Here is an 11,461-nt window from a genome sequence, read left to right as displayed (position 1 = left end):
AGGCCTCCATGAATTTCAACAATTCAAAAAACGAACATTTTTTAAAGTTGAAAACGCTGTGTTGGTCTTACCATGATCTCATATTTTAATCAAATAGCAGTTAAAGTCAGCCATTCACCTAAATCTAGCCATACCTACTCCTTGCTCTGCCGTGTTGTGCTGTAGCTGCTGTGTCAGGTTAAACTGGCTTTGCTTGTAAATTTGACAATCTTCAAATCTGAGGGGTAATGAATTCTAACTTTGATTTATTTACTGCTGTATCCCCAACACCTAGAACAGTGCCTGGCACATGGTAGGTGTTCAATCAATATTTATAGTTTAAATGACAATAATCTAGAAACCTAGAGAGAGAAAAAAATAAAAAAGATTGAGAGTCCTATAACTACAGAACTTAGGATCAAAGCTACTTTAGTATTAATACTATTCATGAAGAAAACACATCAGGTTCTACAGCCTGAAAAGCAAAGGATACGTCTCACTTGGGACACTTTAAGTTAGAATTCTGTTTCCTGATGATTTAAGGGAAATATCCTTTCCTGCTACATGTCCAAGCTATATAATAGCTTCAGAACATGAATAAAACTTGGCCCCAGGGAGATTTACAGCAATGACTCACCCTTTGTGACTCTCCGCTGCTTAATGAGGATGTGAGGCATCTGGCAGGTGCTGGGTGTAATTAGGAGAAGGACCAGGCCCGAAAACTAAAGATATCTGCTTTTTCCCCCAACTCCATCATCCCCCTACTACACCATCAAATGAAAACCCAGCAGAAAGAATTTCTACTACCTGCTATGGTTACTAGAGTGCAGATGACTTACTAAGGAAATAGCTGATTTCCAGAGTGATGAGCTTATTCATTGAAGAGTCTTAGAGGACATTTCTTACACCCCAGATTGTCAAAAATTTAAATATCTGTCAATACCCAGTGCCGGTAAGGATGTGGGGCAATGGGAACTTTGGCAGTGTCTGGTAAAATGGAATATGCTCATACCTCATTACCCCTGAATTCCCTACTTAGGTAGAGCAACTCCTGCAAATATACAGTAGGAAAAATGCACAAGAATTTCACTGCAGTGCTGTTTACTATTTATAATAGCAAGACATTGGAAATAAATGTCCATCATTAGAACAAACAATGGGATAGTATAAATAGTGAACACAAATGAACTACTTGCTGTGTGCATCAACATGGATAGATGACAAAAATAAAATACTAAGCGGGGAAAATAAATTTAAAAATAAAACTGTCCCATTTATACAATCTTCAAAAAAAGGCAAATCTAAGATTGTGTAAACATTTTATGAAATTTAAGGAAATGATAAATACAGGCTGGGCGTGGTAGCAAGTGCCTGTAATCCCAGTTACTCCAGAGGCTGAGGCAGGAGAATCACTTGAACTCAGGAGGCAGTGGTTGCCGTAAGCCAAGATCATGCCATTGCACAAATACCATTAACAAATATTGCACAAATACCATTAACAAATACCGTGCCATTGCACAAATACCATTAACAAATATCATTGCACTCCAGCCTGCACACAAGAGCGAAACTCTGTCTCAAAAAAACAGAAAATGATAAATACAAAATTTCCAGTTGTGATTACTTGGTAAGGAGGTGCAGGAGGTAGATCAGGGTAGTTGGCAGAGGGTGCTTGAGAGAAAATGGTAGCATTCTATTTCTGATGCTGAATGGTAAGCTCATGGATGGTAATTTTATTATTCAGAATGTATCTATTAATTATATGCATTCTTCCAAATATATGATATAACACACAATAAATTATGGTGAGCAACTAAGTTCTCAGATACCGATTTTAACAATAAACATTCTGTATAATAATAATGACGATCATATTACCTAATATTGATATCAGATCTTTAAGATTACAAAATGCTTTCACGCATACTATCTCATTTATTTCTCACAACAATCTCGTAGAGTAGGTAATGTTATTCCCATTTTCATAAAAAGTATGCTGAGTTACAGAAAGGTCAGTGACTTGCTCATCTAATATTTAAGTGTCAGGAGCAGAACCCGAAATTCCTGGTACCAAAGCAACAGCTGACTATAACTTATAGTTAAATGTTTGTATGTATTACTAGCATTGCCATGCCTATGGTTAAATGATAGTAATAACTAACATTTATCAAGTACTGAGTACTGTTCTACATGCTTATATGCATTATATCACTAATCATATGACATAGGTACTATTATGATCATGCCCACTCTACAGATGAAGAAACTGATACATTGTGATTAAATAATTTGTCCACAGCCATAAGTGGTAGACATATATCTAATTATCTCTAAACCCAGGTCGTTAACCAATATGCAATTCTGTGTCAATAATGTTTTCCTTCTCTCCTCAACCTCTTCATCTATAAAATGGACAGAATATACAATAGTTACAGCGATTACAGTAGATACTTGTTATTTATGGATCACATATTTGCAAATCAGGTACTTACTAGAATTTATCCAGCTGTCAAACAAGGTGATACTGCCTTCTTGTTTTAGCTTTCATACTATAAACAAGTATCCTTTTCGCAGTCTATTTAGTGCCACATTTTTTGAATTTTTGGTTTTTTGTTGTTTTTAAATGATTTTATCATTTAAAATGGCCACCGAGCGTAGTGCTGAAATACTGTCTAGTATTCCTAAACATAAGAAGGCTTTGATATACCTTACAGAGGAAACATGCGTGTTAGCTACACTTCATTCAGGGATGAGTTATAGAGCTTTCGTTATAAAGGTCAATGCTGATAAATCAGCAAAGTATATGAAATAAGCCATTGGCTGAGCGTGGTGGCTCACGCCTGTAATCCCAGCACTTTGAGAGGCCGAGGCGGGTGGATCACCTGAGGTCAGGAGTTTGAGACCAGCCTGGCCAACAGAGTCTCTACTAAAAATACAAAAATTAGCTGGGTGTGCTGGCGGGTCCCTGTAATCCCAGCTATTGGGGAGGCTGAGGCAGGAGAATCGCTTGAACCCAGGAGGCGGAGTTTCCCGTAAGCCGAGATCGCGCCACTGCACTCCAGCCTGGGCGACAAGAGGAGGACTCCGTCTCAAAAATAATTAATTAATAAATAAGCCATCTTTAAACAGAAACACACATAAAACAAGATTATGTATTGATCGGTCGTACATGGTGGCAGACGCCTGTAATCTCAGCTACTCAGGAGGCTGAGGCAGGAAAATCGCTTGAACTCGGGAGGTGGAGATTGCAGTGAGCCGAGACTGCGCCACTGCACTCCAGCCTGAGAGGCAGAGCGAGACTCAGTCTCAAAAAAAAAAAAGTATCGATCGTTTGATGTGTTCCCCATGACTTTATAAAATATGACTGCCTAAAATAATGAGAGTATTCACTTTTAGGGAAACATTCCAGCTAACAGCAGAAGCTCTGGAGGCCAGCTCTTTGGTTCTAGCTCTGTCATTTACATAGTGGTGTGAACTTAGGTAAATAGCTACTTTGCATGTCAGTGTCCTGTTTGACAATGAGTTACCTATCTCATCATTGGGTTGCTGCGTGAGTTAAACGGCATACAACCAATGAAGTGCTTAGCACAGAGCCTAGTTAATAAACCATCCTGTGTACGTTATTACTAATACTAACTAGCATTTGAAATAAGTATTATGTTTGTTTAGGTAAATATAAACAATGATACAATTGATATTTTGGCACTTCAGAAGATATACAACAGAACATAACAACTAAAATATAATTGCCACTTTGAAACCTTTTCTCGCTAGGCACGGTGGCTCACGCCTATAATCCCAGCACTTTGGGAGGCCGAGGCAGGTGGATCACAGGGTCAGGAGATCGACGCCATCCTAGCCAACACGGTGAAACCCTGTCTCTACTAAAATACTAAAAATTAGCCAGGTGTGGTGGTGCATGCCTGTAGTCCCAGCTACTTGGGAGGCTGAGGCAGGGGAATCGCTTGAACCCGGGAGGCAGAGATTGCAGTGAGCCAAGATCATGCCACTGCACTCCAGCCTGGCGACAGAGCGAGACTCCATCTCAAAAAAAAAAAAAAAAAAAAAAAAAAAAAAAAAAAAAAAAACACCTTTTCTCCTAATGGCTAACAAATCTGCCCAGTGTAGTATGATTTGAAGAGATTTAGAGGAGCATTTTATCTGAAATGTTTATGTGTCTTCACCTTCTTTTGCCTGCATTTTAGTGGGAATGAAATGGAAAAGAAAGAGCAAAGGAGAAAAGAAATGGAGAACACATTTTCTTCTTTGTTTTTTTTTTTTTGTTTTTTTTTTTTTTTGAGATGGAGTCTCCTCTGTCATCCAGGCTGGAGTGCGGTGGCGCGATCTCGGCTCAGTGCAACCTCTGCCCCCAAGTTCAAACAATCCTCCTGCCTCAGCCTCCCTAGTAGCTGGAACTACAGGCTTGCACCACCATGCCCGGCTAATTTTTGTATCAAAAATATATCTTGACCTACATTGACGAGAGCCATCTACCCCTCAGTAGTCCTCTATTCTGTCTCCCCTCCAAAAAAAAAGCTTCTATGACTTCTCATTAGATCAGTTGGACATACACAGAAGACTTGTCTCTGTAGCAGGACAAGCCACAGACAAAACCCCTCAGACGCCGAGTTAAAGAAGGGAAGGAAGGGCTTTATTCGGCTGGGAGCTTCGGCAAGACTCACGTCTCCAACAACCGAGCTCCCTGAGTGAGCAATTCCTGTCCTTTTTAAGGGCTCACAACTCTAAGGGGGTCCGCCTGAGAGGGTCGTGATCGATTGAGCAAGCAGGGGGTACGTGTCTAGGGGCTGCATGCACTGTCATTAGATCAGAACAGAACAGGACAGGGATTTTCACAGTGCTTTTCTATACAATGTCTGTAATCTATAAATAACATAACCAATTAGGTCAGTGGTCGATCTTTAACTACCAGGCCCAGGGTGTGGCGCCAGGCTGTCTGCTTGTGGATTCCATTTCTGCCTTTTAGTTTTTACTTCTTCTTTCTTTGGAGGCAGAAATCGGGCATAAGACAATATGAGGCGTGGTCTCCTCCCTTATCTCCTTGTTCACTTTTGCCTTTATAGAACTAAAGTCACAAAGGGTGTTAATGAAACATGTACCTACATTCAGTTTACTTCCACTTCAGCCTCTCCTACCTGGCTATTCTAGATACACTCTATAATAGAAAGTCAAAAACCAATAAATCGATAGAATAAGCAAAGTTTGTCAGATTTTCTTTAAATCACTAAGATTTGTCTGAGTTATCATGCCAAATTTGGCTGATTTCTTTCAAGATCCAGGCATAGATACTTGTTATTATGGTAGAGTTAACAGTTTTTTATTTTATTTACTTTTTAACTGAATTATTTTTAATTTCTGGGCAACTTTGTTCTTCAATTTGTGTTCCTCCTTGGCTTTACCATAACTATGTGGATAATTAGGCAGTTATACTCTAGGGGGGAAAGAGTACATCTAATCTACATCTTTGAGGGCCATAGGTTAGAATTTGACTTGACAAAAAGGGTATGATTTCACACTGGGAAGGGAACATTTTGTAAATTATTTGCCACTTGTCTAAGATGGAAAATAATTTTGATCTAATAAGCAACTGTAATTCACATTAGTTTTTTGACATAATAATGGCTAATATTTGTTAAGCTCCTTATATGCTGGTACTGTTTTAAGAGCTTTGTGTGTCTGTTAATCTATTCCTGACAATACTATAGAGTAGGTAGAGAATATTCCCTGAATTAGTCATTTTCCAGCCAGGAAATCTAAAACCATTGTAGGTACTTCAAAAGGGATATATGAGACAAGGACTTGGGCCAGCCATCATGGTTCACGCCAGTAATCATAGCATTTTGGGAGTTGAGGCCAGGAGTTCAAGACCAGTCTGGGCAACATAGTAAGACCCCATCTCTGCAAAACAACATTTAAAAATAGCTGGATGTGGTGGTGCATGCCTGTAGTCCCAGCCACTCGGGAGGCTGAGGCAGGAGGATCACTTGAGCCCAGGAGTTCAAGGCTGCAGTGAGCTACAATCAAGCCACTGCACTCCAGCCTGGGCAACAGAGCAAGACCCTGTCTCAAAAGAAAAAAAGAAAAGAAAAGAAAAAGAAAAACAAGACTTGGCTACAGAAGTGTCAAAAGAAATAGAGGAATAAAAAGTGAAAAGATGATATTAGCTGTGTATCAATTACTGCAGGAGGATGCTTTCCTACAATTGGAAGAGAAAAAATGGAAAAGGATATTACCTAGAATAGGCAAGCATGCACTTGCTTTTAAGGATGGGAGTTCTTGCTGCCACTTAACAAGAATCTAAACTCACAGGCCTGCTGCTGCTGCTGCTTGCTGCTGGAACCATTAATCCTGCTGGAGCCTCCAGTAGCCAGCAGCCACTGCTGCCACACCTGCCCCCTCCATTGCAGAAATCAGGTGCTAGATGATATCCCTTTCTCCCATATTGCTTTTCCTTTAACAATTTTAATGTTTATTCTATTTCATAGTCTTTGTTCTTTTATTTATTTTTATTTTTATTTATTTTTTGAGACAGCTTCTTTGTTGCCTGAGCTGGAGTACAGTGGCACTATCCTAGCTCCCTGCAGCCTCAACCTCCCAGGCTCAAGCCATCCTCCCGCCTCAGCCTCCCAAGTAGCTGGGTCTACAGGTGTGCACCACCATGCCCAGCTGATTTTTTGTATTTTTAGTAGAGGGGGGTTTTGCCATATTACCCAGGCTGGTCTTGAACTCCTGGGCTCAGGCAATCTGCCTGCCTTGGCCTCCCAAAATGCTGGGGTTACAGGCGTGAGTGACCGCTTTCTTTTACTTTTTTTAAATTTTCTTTATTTTTTTTTTTGAGACGGAGTCTCGGTCTGTCACCCAGGCTGGAGTGCAGTGGCGCGATCTCGGCTCACTGCAAGCTCCGCCTGCCGCGTTCACGCCATTCTCCTGCCTTAGCCTCCAGAGTAGCTGGGACTACAGGCGCCCGCCACCACGCCTGGCGAATTTCTTTATGTATTTTTAGTAGAGACGGGTTTTACTGTGTTAGCCAGGATGGTCTTGATCTCCTGACCTCATGATGCGCCCGCCTCGGCCTCCCAAAGTGCTGGGATTACAGGCATGAGCCACCGCCCAGCCTCTTTTACTTTTAAAATAGATTTGCAATCTCTGTGCACAACCAAGTTATGAAATTAAAAGCAATAGTTCCTCTTTCTCCTTACTTTCCATTGACACATGAGCATGTCCTTCCGGAAGATCCTATTCAGAACCCAGCTGGAGAGAAGGTCGAGGAGACATAGTCCATAGGTTTCTAATAGATAATAAGGAAGGGTGTGGACGGCTTGAGTATCGATAGATGATATCTGACACAGTCCCTGTTTTGCAGATAAGAAAACGAGAACATACAGTGTGAGAAACTTATTTTCAGTAACACAATTAGTAAGTGGCAGAGTTGAGACTTAAACCCAGGCTTTCTACCTGCCCTCCCTTAGTCCTTAGAATACCCTTTTACTCCCACCAACACCATGTACCTGTGCCATTTAGTTGTGTTGGGCTCACCTCCCCCTTAATATGTGCTCATGCTTTTCCCTTGAAATGCCCTCTCAGCTTCAATCTCCCTGCTCAAATGAGAGAATTATAGATTGTTAGATGTAAAAGAAACCTGAAAGACCATTTAATCCAACCTTTAATTTTCCACCTAAGAAAACAACAACAAATTTCTAGGTCAAGTATCTAGTCCAAGGTCGAGTAGTTATTACAAAACTGAAAGTCAAATGTATGTCTCCACATTCCTGGTCTAGTGCTCTATTCACCTCATGAATCTTTTCTTCCATAAAAATTTTCCAGCTAATTCTAGCCACCATCAATCAATCTTACCCTTTGCTGACCAGCCATTGCATTTGTCTGTGTCATCCACAGTTTTTGGCACTTAGTTATATTTAATTTAGAGCATAGGTTACTACAAATTATCTAATAACGGATTTAATCATTTTTTGTTGAAGTCTTTAAGGACAGTAACTTTATAATGTATTTAATTCTCTCAGAGAAAACAAGCTAGAGATCTGTGATTCTAACATTTTTATTTTGGCCAAACAAGCTTTAATACAGATCTCCATCAATTACAGTGTAGAATTAGTCAAGTGACTGGTAAAAGGTTTTAATATGGCTGCCTTTGCAACATACATTCAAATTTTCTTTTTTCCAAAGCATCTGATCTCTGCTTTTAGAAATTTATATTTAGATATTCAGAATAGAACAAAACAGAAGTGAATCACATAACTTCCTCAGAGCTTTCCACAATACACCACAAAACAACCAGTACTTTTTAAGAAGAGAGAGAAGTCATCCAGAAACAGGAGCACTATTCACAACAAGTTTTTAGTAATTTTCTTCCTGAAAAATCCAAAGAACACAGCTGGGAGCTCTTGAACCAGTTTAAATTGCTGTATAATGTCCAGCTAAATTTTTATATTTTTAGTAGAGATAGGGTTTCATCACGTTGGCCAGGCTGGTCTCGAACTCCTAACCTCAGGTGATCCGCCCACCCCGGCCTCCCAAAGTGCTGGGATTACAGGCATGAGCCACCACACCCAGCCACATTGCTGTGTAATCTTTAGAGAGAGAGAAATTAGTAAAATTGAATTCATGCCAGAAACAACTCTAAGGACTCAAGTTAATTATTTGAATTATATTCAGATGTCAACATCCTTTTCAAACAAACATTCATTCACTTATTGGTGCCACAGACCTGTTATACCAGGCAAGGTAGCAGCCACTGGAGACAGACAAGAAATTCATGGTAGGGGAGAGAGAGAGACAAGGTATTATTTTACAGTACTATTGCCTGACAAATTTCTACCCATCCTTATGGCCCCAATGCTACCTCTTCAGTGCATCATCGTGGGTTTGCTTCCATGAGAATTAGTCTCTTACGGTTTCATATTCCCAGGGTGTATCGTGCCCTCCTAGCAGCCCCTGCTGTATTACAGTTACATACATCTCTCATTCCTCCTCCATCTTCCGCAGTGCAACACACTGTGTCAGGAGCAGGAGCAGACTATATGTTTTTGGTACTGAACTTAGTGTGACAATTGGTGAAGTCTCCTTAGTGAAAAATTCTGTATCTTTCAAAATGTAAAAGTGTGTGCTCTTAGACTTAGCAATTCCAATTCTAAAACTCTATTCTACAGAAATACATGTAAATACAATAGTGCTCATTGAGTTTTGTTTATAATCATTTTAAATTGGATAAAAACAATATTCAACGAAAAATAATTAATTAAATGGAATAATACGGAGCAACTTAAAAAGTATAATTTGGGACCACACGCAGTGGCTCACGCCTGTAATCCCAGGACTTTGGGAGGCCGAGGTGGGCAGATCACCTGAGATCAGGAGTTCGAGACCAGTCTGGCCAACATGGTGAAACCCCATCTCTACTAAAAATACAAAAAATTAGCCAGGTGTGGTTGTGGGCACCTGTAATCCCAGCTACTTGGGAGGCTGAGGCAGGAGAATCGATTGAAGCCAGGAGGCAGAAGTTGCAGTGAGCCGAGATCGCACCATTGCACTCCAACCTGGGTGACAAGAGCAAAACTCTGTCTCAGGAAAAAAAAAAAAAAAAGTGTAATTTGGGCCAAGATGCCCTGATATAAAAAGATAAGTGGAAAAAACAGAACAAAACAATATGCGTAGTAGAATATGCGTGTTTATGAGAGAGACTACATCTGGAAAATGGAAAGAGGATAGCTAGGTGTTTAGGAAATTTTGGTTTTTACTTTAATCTTCTCATATTTAATTTTTACCATGGGGAACTAATTGCTTTTATAAAATATATTTTAATTAGATATATATGTACATATATGGTAATCCTACATTTTATATGCTTTCTGGATAGCTATATTATTCAATATTTCCAAATATTGGAGGAAAGAAAACCCAAAATAATCAATAGGATTATATGTACTAACATGGAAGTATGTTTTGATATATTGTTAAGTAAAAAAGCAAGCCATAAAATCACACATAAATTACCATCCCATTTATGTTCAAAACTACCTTTTAGAAAAATGTGTGTTAGGCCGGGCGGGGTGGCTCACACTGGTAATCACAGCACTTTGGGAGGCTGAGGCAGGTGGATCACCTGAGCTCAGGAGTTCAAGACCAGCCTGCCCAACATGGCAAAACCCCATCTCTACCGAAAAAATATAAAAATTAGCCGGTTGTGGTGGCACATGCCTGTAGTCCCAGCTACTAAGGAGGATGAGGTGGGAGAATTGCTTGAACCTAGGAGGCAGAGGTTGCAGTGAGCCAAGATGGTGGCACTGCACTCCAGCCTGGGCGACAGACTGAGGCCCTGTCTCCAACAAACAAAATGTGTGCTATATTCAGAAAAAAAAAAATCAGGAAGAATGAACACTAACCTATTAAAAATAGTTACTGCGGGCAGTGGAATTGAAAAGAAAATCTTTCATTTTTTTTACCCATTATAATTCTGTATTATTTCAATTTATCTCTTCTAGAACAAAGTATGTTCTATTTTTGTAATTAAATGATGACAATGGAAATAAACTAATAAATACTACTCAACTCTTGGCATTTTTCTTTTAATCTTTCTGCTTCAAAAATATTCCGTGGTGACTTGACTGCAAACAAGCAGAGGAGCAGATATTATGGTTTGGACAAGTTGATTAATATAGACTGAAGCCTATATCACAGACAACAGTGTTCAAATACATTTGACCCAAATAAGCTTTATTTTATATGCATATATCTAAAAGAGTATATGCATATATCTAAAAGAATAATATAAGAATTATTTACAGCATAGTATTCATTAAGCAGGAATTACCTTCAGTCTTCTGTACTCCTTCCTGATGAAACAGCACCTAGACTCCAGCCTGTTCTCCAGTGACCACTAAGCTCTCCCACCTACCTCCCCACCTACCTGCCCTCTACCACCTACCTGCCTTTGACTAGGCTCCACTTATAGCCTAAGCAGCTTTTCACCTTTTTCTGTCTCTAGAATTCCTACAGGTACTTAATTAAGTACTTGCCCACATCTTATTTCTATCTTAAGACTCTCCTAGATTGCCCTGGGTTATATATACCCCTGGCTAGAGTGTTCTATTATTTTACTTCTATTGTTACTTCTATTATTATAGCCTAGGTTGTATTACAGCTTTGTGTGTATATGTATGGGTACATATTCCCACTCGATTGTGAATCTCTGGAGATTAGAATATAGCTTAATTCATCCTGATTTTGACATGGCACGGTTTTTCACATATATCAAGCATTTCAGATATGTTATTTGAGATTAATTAAATGAGTTTATTCAGGTCATTCCTCCCCAACCACTCCCCACTCCAACCCTCACATCTCATAGAGTCTTTTTTTTTTTCATTTCTAAACAAAACCTATAAAGTTGAACCCTATGTACAGAGGTACCCTCTCTCTAACCATTCTCTGTGTGCTGCAGAAAATG

This window comes from Pan troglodytes, chromosome 10 (genome assembly GCF_028858775.2).
Source record: "Pan troglodytes isolate AG18354 chromosome 10, NHGRI_mPanTro3-v2.0_pri, whole genome shotgun sequence".
In the NCBI taxonomy this organism is placed as follows: domain Eukaryota; kingdom Metazoa; phylum Chordata; class Mammalia; order Primates; family Hominidae; genus Pan; species Pan troglodytes.
The sequence above is the reverse complement of the archived record's forward strand: the minus strand, read 5'-3'. Positions refer to the sequence as shown.